The 14,978-nt window shown below is 38.8% G+C and overlaps 1 pseudogene; it reads right to left on the reverse strand.

Moving 5' to 3' along the window:
- Positions 1–12,035: 12,035 nt before the first annotated feature.
- On the reverse strand, positions 12,036–12,982 carry LOC116854889 (annotated as a pseudogene).
- Between the last annotated feature and the right edge of the window lie 1,996 nt (positions 12,983–14,978).

Here is a 14,978-nt window from a genome sequence, read left to right on the forward strand (position 1 = left end):
TAACAGGTAAGTTTAGTTGGGGTAAGGGGAGGTTGAATACCAAGGACAGGATAGTGTCCAAGGAGGGCACACCTCACATGGCTCCCACATGAGTGACCCTGGTTATCTAGCAGGGAATTATAGGAAGAAGCATCCTTGGGGATAGGCAGTTAAAGGAAGGCTGGAAGATACCAAGTCAAAACTTAAGAGTTTTTCTGAGGTCAGCCTTACATTCTCTCCCAACATTTCAAAATAGTCTCACATTTTCTTTTCCTAGTGAGGTTTTGTGCACAATAACCATAAGGAAATTCTCCCAAGAGAAAACATGCACTCTTGGAGAGAACACAGCCATAGAGCCAAGCTGCACCTTAGTCATCAATTCTAAAGGTTTCTTTAGACAACAGCCTCCCTTTGAAGAGAATAAAATACCAAATAACATCAGTCATAGTGAAGTCCGAAAGGCTATCCATTCCAGCCAGCTCCACTTAATTTAGAAACAATTTCTCCATCTATGAAACTCTTATATTGGCCTTTAATTTTCATTACACCAATCTGAACTTTCACAGTACCATGTAGAGACTCCCTTGGACGTGGGGTGGGGCTTGTAAGGAAGTAAAATTTTGTTAGGCTGGAGATGCTAACTCTGCTTTTAACATGCTAGTACCTTAGATTCAAGGTAATAGTTTTCACAGAATCCAAGTTTTTTCTTTTTTTAAAAAATGAGGTATGAGTTCAAATGGGAAAAGTAAAAGAAGATACATCTATAGAATAAGCTGTAATTATAATCAGAAAAAAATCAGGGGAAAGACGAGTTATACAGGTCCTGCTTTGAATAACTGTTAATTAATTAATAATCATATACTTACTGAGCATTCATGATATACCAACAGCTATGCTAAATGGGTGATTTGTCTATGATCTTTTCGTGTACTTCTTCTTTGTTAGATATTCCCAGAATAAAAGGCCTTAGTTTCTAAAGTATTTAAGGTTTATTCTGAGGGTAGTAGTTGGTTTTAGAATAGGAATGGCATCCTGAGATGCACGCATTAGAACAGATTTCTCTTATGCAGGATAATAAATATTTTCAGATGGTATAAAGGATAACATGGGGGCACTGATCGGGTATGGAGGGAGGACAGCATGAAAGAGAGGGCAATTGGGGATGATGTCCAAGTATCTGGTTTGGTGAATGAGGTTCATGTTGATAATATTGGCCCTCTTGCTGCCCTTTCAAGTGTCCATTGTGTGCCACACACTGTGCTAGACACTGTTGTTGGTCTAGGGAGGATTCTGTGTTTCAGTGGAAAGCTAGGCCACGTTTGAAGCAGACCTTCAGGGTTATCTAATCCTGCTTGGACGGCAGTTATCTTGCAACCCTGTAGATTGGAGATAACTGATATTAATGCAAAATAATCATTGTTTATAGGCAATAATGCTTGTCTATACACAAGCAAATCTGTTTCTCTCAGGGCATCTCCTCCCCTGTGGAAAAAAGTTTTGCTTCCCCTTTATACATTCTGAAATGTCAGCATTCTTGATCTATAAATGTGCCTGTTCTTTGGATTCTGTTTTTAACTGGTTGTAACACTTTCCCAGTTTCTTCATTACTGAGTTAAATAAAATCTTTAACACATATTTATTTCTGTATTTGTGTGAATGTTGTGATTTTGCCCTTTTTCGGAGCATTTTAACGGTAGTGAATTTGACAGGCCTACCTTTGTCCTCACGGAACTTAAATCCTAGGGGGGTGGGCAAACAGATAACAAACCCAACCAGTAAGTATATATGTACAGTGAAGTAGGCATGGGTAGGTGCCGGGGAGGAAAATGGTATAAGGTGTGGGGGTGAGTGGGATGAGAAAGTCCTCTAGGGCCAAAGTCAAGGACATATCTTTGACTTTGGACTATATCAGGGGTACACAAAATTATGTGCCTATATAGACCACTATTATAATCCTGTAAGTTTTCCTCATACATGATACTGTCTCTTCCAGAAGGGAAGGAAGAGTTTATTGCCCCACCTGTCTTTTTGTTTACCTCTGCCCTTTTATCTTGCTGGGGGAGCTATTCCAAACTTATCCGCTCCTTTCTCATCAGTATCTTATCTTCATCTAATGGAAGCTGGTGGTTAACACTCAATGGACCTCAGTAGGCAGGGCCCAGTCAGTTCAGAGACAGCTTTCTGAAATAGATCTTAAAGTTAGGAAAATTGCAGTTTATACCAGAATTTTTTCAGAAAAGGTTGGGATCTCTCCCAGAACAACCAACCAATGGGAAAATATTTGTTGAATTTCTTCTATGTGAACGACATTATACTTGGCACCGTAAGGACTACAAAAAGAGAAAAGTACTTTAGAAAAAAATATTTTATCTAAATTTGACAGAAGTTCAAATAATTTGAAAACAGACCATTTGAATGATTTTACCGCCATTTCCATATTTAGAAGGATGTATGCAGCTGTTTCTTCCATGCCTGTATTTGGAGGGGTAAAGAAAAGCGTAATAGTTCTTTTTAAGCCTCCCTTTTCCCAATACCCTCCAATCCCTTTGGGCCATGGTTGAGAACCACTCCTGGAAGTAGTGCTTTTAAATATCTTTTTTTTATGTGTGTGAAAATTCAGTTACTTAATCATGGTTTCAGAGCTTCGTGTAATTGCTAAACTTGCCATCTGGATATTAGAGACAGAATTAATTAAAAAGCCATCAATTCTATTTCCAGTGTGTTCACAGGAAAATGATGGAAGGCAGTTTTCAGGAGGTATATATCAAACAGTGACTCATCCATGTGTTCCTTCACCGCTGGAATAATCCAGCACACACCTAGATGGGTGGAAGTACATGCTGTGGTTATAGGCTTGTTTTCACAGTGTCCTTGTGACCTTGTCACTGCTTCATTTACCCTCCACCGTTTAGTTCTATTTGGTGCTGTTGTTTGACTTTTCATCGGTGTTAACTTTGTCTCCCCAGCTACGTTCTAAGCTTCTGCAAGTTAGGGAGTAGTACCAGGCTAATAGGCATCGCTCCATTAATGTTTACAAACAGATGCCACATCTCTTATGCCCGTTAGTCCTTTATCTTGTGGAGTCAAAATGTTCTCCCTGCTGTTGGAGAGGTTGTAAAAATACCATACCAGAATTTATGGGCTCACAAGTAGACAAAGGGAAAGAAATAAATAGTTTAGGAGGAAAGGCAGGTCTAAGGTTTTGTAAAGCCCAATCACAATGCAAATGTGTGATCTGGTGGGGGTAATGCTTTACATCATTACTAGCGGTCAAGATCGTTGCTATATAAATTCACCAAATGAGTTTAATTAGAGCTCCTGAATGAGAACAATCACAGGAAGGAGAGGTCGGGAGGATGCTATGGGACATAAAATATGTTAAGGGGGTAGCAGAGAGAAGAGAGCCCCACTCTAGGAGGCTTGGACAGGCACTCAAAAAATATCATTAGCTCTGAGACTACGTAGGGTGGAGAAGTTGAATTAGGGGAGCAGAGGTGAGGGCAGAGGGAGAGAAAGAGAAAACAGAAAACCTCCTTCACAATTTTGTCAAAGGCTAGCCCTTTGGACATCCAAAGGTTATTTTTTTTTTCTGCAAACATCTTATCTCATCTTTAATAGTTTGTTTTAGGCTATACTGGAAATTCCCTTATCTGCTTGTTCCTTATCTGTTCTTGATTCCTTTGCGTTCTTTGACAACAGGGCTGAGGGCCGCTTGTGAGATCCCCTGCTTCCTGGAAACAGAATTCTTTGCAGTTACAGAAGACATTTGCTTTACCCTGCACGCTTGGCTGGGCTCCGGGGATTTACATAAAGCGATATTTGAATCAAAAACTGAGGCTCTCTCATGTTTTGGTGTCACGTACAGACTGAGTTGATGAGGGGGTTAACTTCTTTTCCTGCCAAGGTCATCAGGAAGAAAGCTGTCCCCTGAGACACTCTAACATTAACCTGAGAACTGAGGGACCTTTGAGCTATAAGGCTTTCACAGTCAAACTGCACTAAATCAGAAAAATTTAAAGAGCAAGGCCACTTGAAGGGAAAAGCTCAGATTCTACATTCTTTCAGAAATTCAACTTTGTTTCTTGAGGACTAGCACAAATCCTCATATACCTAGTCTGATTATAACAAGCCAGTGTTTTGAAGGCTAGTGCTGTTATCAGAAAGGCCACACACCAGGCTTTGGTGTGGAAAGACTTGTGTTTGAAACCTAGTCGCAGGATTGAAGAGCTGTGTGGCCTTGATCAAAGACACATAGCTGCTATTGCCTCATTTTTGTAATCTTTAAAATAGAGATACCAATGTCTGTCTCCCAGGGTTTTAAGAATTAGAAATAACAGAGGAAAAGTACTAGTGCAGTGGTCTCATAAACTAGGTTCCCAGCCAGTGTGATGTGGAGGGAGAATCCACGTTCTTTCCTCTGCCTGGGACATGGGCTAGTCGATTTATGGGAAATTCAACTTTGGGGGCAATTGGTCCTAATTAGTAACATTCATTTCTATGTAGACCACAAATATGCTAAAGAACTGTTAAATTGTTATTCTCTTAAGTTGATTAATTCTGTCTCTTGTTTACATCGACCAGAGGAAATTGTTTGATAGCCACTTAAATGTCAACATTGGTCTAGCCTGGCTAGGTCTGATCTAATGGGTTTGTGATACAGCCAGGTAAAGTTCTGGTTGTTTTTCCTTTATTTGAAATTTCATTGGTGGCATATTGTCCTTAAAATTGAAATAATTTTTATTTAGGCTTTCACTATCAGCAAGTGGCCTATGGGCACATTTTTTTTTTTTACTACTCAGATACATTTTATTTAAAAAAAATACACTGAGGAATCACTGACACATCCTTATGAAAACATATTCACGTGTAACTTACAACCACACTAAACCATATTTGAAAGGTTTTTCAAGGTCAACTTTGGCATGAGCTGACTTTATACCATTTACTCAGGAATTATTTTAGTCTTTGATTAAGGGGCATATGTTTGGTCTGTAATATAATTTTGTGAATGCTAAATCAAATTGTAATTTAATTAGGTTGCTTTAGTGGTTTGGGAGAAACGTTTAAGATATTTTTGGTTCCTTATTTGTTGCTGATTTTTTTCAAAACTTTAAGTGCAGTATAACGTACAGTGTTATGTTAGTTTCAGGTGTACATTATAATTATTCTATACATTACTCAGTGCTCATCACAATGTGGATTCAATCCCCATCACCTGTTTCCCCTGACCTCCCACCCACTTCCCCTCTGGTAACCATCAGTCTGTTCTCTATAGTTAAGAGTCTGTTTCTTGGTTTGTCTCTTTTTTTCTTTGTTCATTTGTTTTTTAAATTCCACATATGAGGGAAATCATATAGTATTTTTCATTCTCTGATTTCTTTCACTTAGCATTATACTCTCTAGCTCTATCCATGTCATTGCAAATGGCAAGATTTCATTCTTTTTGATGGCTGAGTAATATTCGTGTGTGTGTGTGTGTGTGTGTGTGTGTAACACTTGTTCCTTATTTATTCGTCTGTTGATGGACACGGGCTGCATTCATAGTTTAGCTATTGTATATAATGCTACAACAGATGTAGGGGTTTATGTATTCGTTTGAATTAGTGTTTTTGTATTTTGGGGGGATAAATACCCAGTAGTGCAAACACTGGATCATAGAGTAGCTCTATTTTTAGCTTTTTGAGGAATCTCCATACTCTCTTCCACAGCGACTGTACCAGTTTGCATTCCCACCAACGGTGAGAGAGGATTCCTTTTTCTCCACACCTCCATATCTCCAATCCTTGTTGATTCTTGTGTTTTCAACTTCAGTCATTCTGATGAGAGAGAGGTGGTATCTCATTGCATTTTGTTTGATTTGCCTTTCCCTGCTGATGAGTGATGTTGAGCATCTTTTCATTCAGCTGTTGGCCATCTGGATGTCTGCTTTGGAAAAATGTCAGTCAGAACATGTATGTACAAATGTCTCTTTGAGTCTCTGCTTTCATTTTTCTTGGGTATGTACCTAGGAATGGAATTGCTGGATCATATGGTCGTTCTGTGTTTAACTTTCTGAGGAACAACCAAACTACTTTCTGCAGTGATTGTATTGCTTTACATTCCCACCAACGATGCATGTGAGTTCCAGTTTCTCTACATCCTTGCCAAGGCTTATTTTCCACATATTTTTTATTAGAGCCATCCTAATGGATGTGAAGTGGTATCTCACTGTGGTTTTAATTTGCATTTCTCTAATGACTAATGATGTTGAGCATCTTTTCATTTGATTATTGGCCATTCGCGTATTCTCTGTAGAGAAATATCTATTCAAGTTCTTTGCCTATATTTGAATTGGGTGGTTTGGGTACATTTTTAATTGCTATTTTTGCTAAGCTCCAGTCTGCTCCAGCGACGGAGCAGAGTAAATTCTTCTCATCAAGAAAAATAAAACTAATTTAGAAAATCAGGGACAAAATTGTGAAGAGAAACCTACCACTAACTGTGGAGGATAAATCATGTTCCCTAAGTGAAGAGGAAGAGAGAGAAAGCAAATAGAACAAGAAAGCTGCAGGAAGATGGAGAGACCACAAGAAACACCATTCCTTCAATTAGCTGGGATAGCTAGGCAGGGTGGCTCTATCATGCTTGACTAAGTCAAGGGTAGGGTGCTAAACTACAAGATATTGAAGATAAAAAAAATCAGGAAAAGTAGTTAAGTGCAAGTGATAACAGATGTGAAGATTAGCATTCAAATGAAATATTATTACACGGTTGGGGCTTGGGGTGAGGTAGGTTGTGTGATGACTTTTGAGAAGCAGTGAACAAAATTATATTCTGGAATTCAGTTGGTTGACATTTGCTCTAAAGAATTATTTTAGGACTTAGTTATCATTTAAGTTTATATTATGCTTCCTTTTCTTTTTTTAAATTTAAGTTCAATTAGCCAACTCATAGTACCTCATTAGTTTCAGATGTAGTGTTCAATAATTTATCAGTTGCATATAATTGGGTGATGGGCATTAAGGAAGGCACTGAGTGATGAGCAGTCTGTGTTATATATAATATGCTTTTGATATGAACACGGTGCAAAGGGACGTTTGTCTTTTACCTCAAAACATCTTAGTTTATACCTTACAGCTCAAACCTTGGGGGCGGTGGCATACAACTGCCATCTGGTGTTGGCATGTTCTCATAGCAGCGTTATGTGTGTAGTATGTTAAAAAAAAAACTACTTGGGGACAGATTATGCAAACCAATATTGATGAAGTGATAGTAAGTTCCCCAGCCATCTAAATTAATAAGGTGTTATTGTTTTCAAAAAAGAGGTTAGGAAACAACCTTTGAGAATTCTTCCTTATGGAATTCAGAGTAATGCAGAAACCGTGCCTATTATTGGCAGAGGGGAATATTTTTTTTTACGTGGCTGTGGACAGTCTGTGAATTGTGAATGAACTTATTGTTTCAGTGATCTGGTTTACACTTGAATATGCTGTAAATGTACACAGCTGAGAAAGTGATTACGAAAGAAGTGCATTTGAGAGATGTTTTGTAAGCTCTAAATCTCTCATTTTAAAGGTTACAGTCCCATCAAAAAAATCAAGCATTTTTTTTCTATTGTTGTGTAGTTCAGTCTTTTTCTGCATCTCGTAAAAGTGCTTAATGCTTCCAGAATTCATTTGACTCAAAGAAATCAGTTTGATTCATCAGGCCCCATGATGCTTGCAGAGTTAAAAGACCTTCCCTTGAAAGTAGGTATCCTGATAGCACAGATGTAAGGGATTTGCTCTAGTCACCTGTAGTCAAGAAGGTTGGCAGGGACAGAACTTCCAGTCCCCTGTTGTCTTCTCTTAGGAGTCTAGCTGCAGAAACCTTGTCATTTTTGAGCTGCCCTTCAATTAGCTGATCAGGAGAAACAGGGATGGAAGTAGCCCGAGGGAAACCTCCGAGCTACCCAGTTGAACATTACAAGACTGGCTCTATCATCGTAGAAAAGCTGGAGTATTGCTTAATTATAAAGTGGAAAAATAACATTGGGGATGATTGGAGTTAGGAAGGAATGAGAATCTTAAATGCATTTCTTACTACTGTGGGCCTGGAGAAAGTTTGCTTAAGAAATTGTAACTTTATAAAGAATACCACTTCCCGGTGGAAAACAGTCTATTTTGTTGAGTAACAGTGGAAGTTGTAAATGACTTTTAGCTTTTTTCATAATTCCCTTTGTGAGCAATTAGCTGCCCACAGTGGGGAGTTACAGGCAAGGAAGCTGAGAGCGGCAGGAGAGGAATGTATCTGGTCATTCTCAGGAAACTGCATTGGGTATCTTCCCGATCCTTGTTCACCCCATCTTGAGTCATCAGGTCTTATTAAACCTCAGCTGCTACTTTACACATTTATCCTGATTCGGCCTAAAGCCTCTGACATCTTTAGTGTTAGCGCTGAGTAATGTGAGTAAATACACAACAGTCTTTGAAACCCAAGACTAATGTCTCTTTTGTTCTCCACCTTTCTTTCCATCTCTTTTCTTCTGTCTTTCTACTTACCTGAGGTGAATAGTTTGAAGATGGGGCTCCCGATGATTAGTAGTCAGGAGTCAAACGGACACCTTGCTGTTTCTAACTCTAGTGCCTCTTCACAGGAGTGTCTGGATGTCCTCTATTTTCTGTTTCTTATTTTTTTACGACATATTTATTTATTTGAAGGGGGCCGGCTGAGAGAGGGAGAATCTCCAGCAGACTCCCTGCTGAGCAGAGCCTGATGCGAGGCTCAATCCTAGGACCCCAAGATCATGACCTGAGTGGACACTTAACTGACAGAGCAACCCAGGCACCCATGTTTTCCATTTCTATAGCCACCACATAAGTGTAGGTCTTCTTGCAAAAATTGCAACAACTATGTGGTTTTTCTACCTTCTATTTCTGTCCCATCAAAATCAATTCTCTCAAACATTATTTTCTCTCACTCAAGTGTTTCAAATGTTTAGAGTTCATGTAATAGAGCAAATCCAGATTCATTGGTATGACCTTCAAAGCTGTCACTAAAAATTTCCATTGTGTACTCTCTTATTAGTTCCTGAGGTGGGCTCTGTGGCAAACAAGCAAAACACCTTTCATTGGCTTATATTACTGAGTTTTCATAATGACTTTATAATGCAGGTACTTTTATTCTTACTTCCACTTCACAGATGAGGAAACTGAGTTTTATAAACATTGATTACTTTGTCCATGGGTAATGAAATTAGTGATGAACCTGGGATTACAATCAGTACTGATTCCAGAATCAGTGGGGAATACCCAATAGGCAGTCTTTAGTGCCTTCTGCCCATGTTTGAAGCAGGGACATATTTTTCTTTTTAATTTGGTTTGATATTAAGAGGGGGTCATTATGGAAAAAAACTAGAACATTCTTAATCTTTATTATATTACTTTGCTTTCACTTTCCTCCTCTCATGCTTTTGGGACTTAGCTGGTCTCTTAGAAAAACTTGGTGAGAAAAATGATACATTATCTTTTTAAAACTTTGTGTTATGGAGAATTTAGAATGTATACAAAGTAGATAGAATAATATGACGAGTCCCTATGTACCCAATACCCAGGCCCAATAATAACCAATCTGTCAGGGGTGCTTGGGTGGCTCAGTCAGTTAAGTGTCTGCCTTCGGCTCAGGTCATGATCTCGGGTCCTGGGATCGAGCCCAGCTTCAGGCTCCCTGCTCAGAGGGGAGTCTGCTTCTCCCTTTCCTTTTTCCCCACCTACTCACTTTCTCTCTACCCCTCAAATGAATAAAAATCTTTAAAAAAATCCCATCATGCTTCATCCATACCTCCATTCACTATCCCTTCCCATCGTATATTTAAGCAAATGTCAGTCATCATATCATCTGTCAATATTTCAGTATGTATGTAAAAGAACAGGACTCTTTTTTAACATAATGACAATTATTTCATCTATAACAATAATAATTACCCTAATAATATCAACTAATCTGCCATTGTACAAATTTCCAATTGTCTCATGTTAAAATACTTTGCACACCATTTATGAATTAGGATCCAAACAAGGTCTACATGTTGTGATTGATTGCTCTATATTTTAAGTCTCTTTTAATCTGTTAGTTACCCCTCCATCTCTCTCTCTTTGCAATGTGTTGAAGAAACCAGGTCAGAGGTGCCTGGGTGGCTCAGTCGGTTAAGCGTCTGCCTTCACTTCTCTCTCTCAAATAAATAAATAAAATCTTTTAAAAAAAAAGTTTCTCTTGTAGAGTTTCCCAAGGTATGGATTTTGCTGATTGCATTCCCATGGTGTAGTATAACAAGTTCCTTTGTCCTCTGTATTTCCTATAAAATTGTAATTGTGGCTGGAGATTAGCCACAATTGGAGCTAGAGACTTGATTGGATCTAGAGGTTTGATTCTTTTTTCAAGACTTAATATATGGTATTGTCATATCCCATAGGAAGCATACAATGTCTGATTATCTCCATAAATACATTTATATTAATTTAGAATATCATATGTGTTTATCCATCATTTGATAAATAGTTCTATTTATTGGAGTTTAGCTTCATTTTTCTTTTATAAATTTCATCCATTATTGTGTAATACTTTTCAGTTTCAGGCTCTTTAAAGTGGAGTAAATACTTAAGGACTCTCGAAGTTAGCTGAGCAGAGTTCTAGATGTTTTTCCTTCTAATATCTTATAATTCTCTATCCTATGACTAATTATGCAGCAAATAAATTTCAACTTGTCTTTATTGATTCTTAACAAGGCATTCAACTTAATTTGCATAGAAGAATTTTCCCATCTGTATTTTATCTGTTGACAAATTAAACTAAGTTATGTAATTACAATGTAAGTAAACTGGAATACACAGGTTTGGGAACAAACACAACTGGATGTTTTATAAGCAGTTGAACTGGGGGGTGAAAAAATGTGTGGTTACCCATGCATTTCAGTATGTCTTGGTTATCAGTTGATAAGTTTTGTAATGGGAATACAGAGTTAAAGAGGCAAGTTAGTTAAATGGAAGCCTATTAAAAAACCTTCAAGCACACTGCTGTCCAAGAGAACTTTCTGTGATGGGGATGTTTTATGTCTGTGTTGTCCAATATGGTATCCACTACCCACATGTGGCTCTTGAGCACTTGAAATGTGGCCACTGTGATTGAAGGGAAGCTAGAGAACTGAACTTTTAATTTAAGTAATTCAATTAATTAACTTAAATTTAATAACCTTGAGCAATTTGGTTCTAGGACACAAATTTGCACTGCAGAAAACTGGCTCCAAAGTCTAACTCTAGAGCCAGCACTCTTAACCATAACACCATAGTTTTGTGGCTTGGTGTTTCTCAGGACTTTTTTTTCAAGGCACTAAATGCACATTCACATTTCTTTTATCTATCTATCATCTATCTACCTATAGTGATTTTCACATTATATGTGTGTGTGTGTGTATGTGTGTGTATACATACATATATATATATATATATATATATATATAAAGCAAATGACAAAGACCCAGTTTACCAGCCCAAGTTTAACACTACGTATTTAAACAGTTGTCAAAACTCACTAAGTTGCCAGCATTCATGCACAATTAGAAAGCATCCTCAATTTATATTAAATCAGAAATGTATTATCATTATGCATTAATCTTGCACTACTAAATACTGGAAAAAATGAAATTATTGTTGTGGAAGATTCATCCAGGCAATATGAACTACACAGCAAGTTAACACGACTTGTCTCACACTCCAAACACATTGAGAAAAATAGATCCATGCGGGTATTAATGCATGAAAGAGCCATAGCCACCTTGGACTATATTTAATAAAAAAAAAAGCAAGATGCACACAAAGATTTACAAGAATTTTAAAGACAAAATAAAATAGTCCTCTGAGGCTCCAACAATAAGTCAAGAGTCTGACAAATAGTGGCTAACATGAGTTGTGGTTATGAATACTTAAGATTAGGTACAGTAACACTGAAAGTCAAGTTCATTTGAAATCTTCAAAAAAGAAGTTCCTGCTAATCCTCAAATGGTACTTGTATAGTTAACTTCTGCATTAATTGGTTGCATTGAATTACTTGTTATCAAAGCATAGCAGCTGCCCCTTACCACTTATGGTTAAGGACTTTAACTGGCTGTCTTCAGCTTTGACTCTTTCTTGACCATTTTCAACATTATTCTCTTTGCAGTGAGTTTCCTGCCACTAACAATTTTAGTCAAAGCTGATACGGATTTGAAGCTGCCTGCCGAACTAGCCTAAAATGACATGGAAGAGAATGAAGTGAGGCTTCCATGACCTAGTGAACCTAAAGACATAAATTCTATATTGGAAAGAGCGAATTCCCTTCAAAATATGGAAATCCACTGAAGGCAGTGAAAAACAATTCTCTGCCTCAGCTTCTTTGGGGCACCTCTGTGAATCCCCAAAAAAGTCCACAAGTGGGTTTCAAAGAAGTTGAATAAAAATCGGTCTCGTCCACTCAATCAGTCAATCTGTGAAGGCATCATCTGAGTTATGCAAGGTGAAGCCCAACTCAAACGGACTGTCAAAATGACTTCCACTTCCACCACTTAATCCTTCTTCGCCATATTTGTCATAGAGCTCTCATTTTTTAGCATCTGAATAATACGTCATATACTTCAGCTACTTGTTTGAATTCTATCTCTCCTGCTTGTTTATTCTCATGATTTTTTACCTGGATGCCACTTCAGTGCCAGTTTCTGATAATGGCTTTTTTAAAAGATTTATTTATTTATTTATTTATTTGACACAGAGAGAGAGAGAGAGAGAGAGAGACCACAAGTAGGCAGAGAGGCAGGCAGAGAGAGAGAGAGGGGGAAGCAGGCTCCCCGCTGAGCAGACAGCCCAATTCGAGGCTCCATCCCAGGACCCTGAGATCATGACCTGAGCTGAAGGTAGACGCTTAACCCCCTGAGCCACCCAGGTGTCCCTGATAATGACTTGTTAATATTTTTGGCTAAGGCATGTCTGAGCATGCCCAGACCTTCAGAGTAGTCCATATGTTTTAACAGGCTGTTAGAAGGAGTCCTCATTTCTGGTTTTAAGGTCATCTCTGTGGGGCCCAGGACTGGGGAGCCTGCTAAGTGCAGCCCAAGTCTCCCTTCTGTTGCCTTTCGCACGTTGTGTGGGTTAACAGTGGCAGCCTGATGCTTCTCAGGATTTAGTCTTACATGAGCTATTGCCTTTGTGCATGATATTCCTTCTAGCGGAAAATTGTACCCTTAGAATCTTCTTAGCCTGGTGTGGTAACCAGTCTCCATGATAGTTTCGAAAAAAAACCACACCTCCCTGGTGTGGTTTATTAAGTGTGGGAACACACTTATGTGTTCCCTCCCACACCAGCTCACGTTTAACCAATAAATTGAGTTGACTGTGATAGTGCCTGACTTTGGAGGCTGTTATAAGAAGCCTTGGAGCCTCTGTCTTGATTGGTCAGGGCAGAAGTTCTTGGAGCCCTGAGCCACCTTGTAAGACTCTACCTACCCTGCCGGAGGGCTCTTATGGAGAAGCCCCGATACTTCATGGAAAAAAGGAAGGTTCTAGCAGAGAGAGACTAATCTTTAAAGCTGTCTCCTTCAAGGTGCCAGGCATGCGAGTGAAACCTCTTGCAGTCTACCAACCAGCCCAGCTGTTAAGTAAGTACCCAAATTCTGAGATAGGATATTTGTTGGAGTTTTAAAGATACTCTGTTACACAGCAATAGAGAGCTGCAACACCTGGCTAGTTTTTACTCTTCCTTCAAGGGTTAGTTTAGGCATCACCTGCAAAGATCGTCTGATTTGCACTTTTAATTTCCCTTTCCCGTTTGAGTTAGGTGTGATCCTCTTTGCCCCTGTGCCATATAACACTTCATTCTACATGTGTGGTTTTGTGCTATTTGTCTTCTAGACTGTGGTCTCTCTGAACTTATGACTTATTCTCCTTTAGGAGAAGACCTTATCCCAGTACTTGGTGCACAATGGCTATTCAAAATAAATGGACTAAATCACAGAATCTTAGGACTTGGGGAACTTTCAATGCCCTGGAAAACAACCCAGTTTGATCTACAAAGTGTTCGTCCATCCAGCCTCTGTGGGAAGCCCCTCACGTAATGAGAATTTACTAATTCCTGAGGTAGCTTACCCCATCTTTAAACAGCTCACACTGTTAGCATGTGCTTGTCAGCTTAACTCTTTTATTTGACAGAGAGATCACAAGTAAACAGAGAGGCAGAGAGAGAGAGATGGCCGGGGGTGGGAAGCAGGCTCCCTGCTGAACAGAGAACCCGATGGGAGACTCGAACCCTGGACCCGGAGATCATGACCTGAGCCGAAGGCAGAGGCTTAACCTACTGAGCCACCCAGGCGCCCTCAGCTTAACTCTTGCTTTTGATCACTTTTTCATTTCAGCTCCTCTTGGGAGTCCTGTACTTGCTAATATGTTCATTTGTGCTGACCTCTACGCTGTAAACTTTTTTTTTAAAAGCCTTTTTAATATTTGTGTTGTAGGTACCTAACTGTATTATAAGTTTAGAAATAAAATTGCTCTCTTAGATGTATTTTATTGTCCCTCACTGGATGCATTGCCTTCAGAGGTAACTCAATTTATGCTCTTCGCTGACAGACCAGTAGAATGTACCAGTTAAGAGTGTGGGTTCTGATGGCAGAAGTCTTGGGTTCAAATCCTGACACTGGCACGTATTAGTGATTATGTGAAATTAGACAAGTCACCTGATCTAAATAAGTTGTTCCTATCTGAAGAAAGGTAACTTCCTCATACATTTGTTGTGAAAATTAAATGATATTGTGCACATAAGCAGTGCTTAGCCACAACTTTACATATTAGATGCTTAGTAAGTAATAGTGATACAAAACTAATATGGCAACACAGTGCCAGCTGACCAAATTAAGTATTCTTTTTCATATTGAGCATTAGATAACCACCTCATTTTATTTTGTCTTCCTGAACTGTTTGTCTCACTTTTGCCTGGCTGCTTTCTCTCTAAAAGTTTACAAT

This window comes from Lontra canadensis, unplaced genomic scaffold (genome assembly GCF_010015895.1).
Source record: "Lontra canadensis isolate GAN:19392208 unplaced genomic scaffold, GSC_riverotter_1.0 scaffold96, whole genome shotgun sequence".
Taxonomy (NCBI): Eukaryota; Metazoa; Chordata; class Mammalia; order Carnivora; family Mustelidae; genus Lontra; species Lontra canadensis.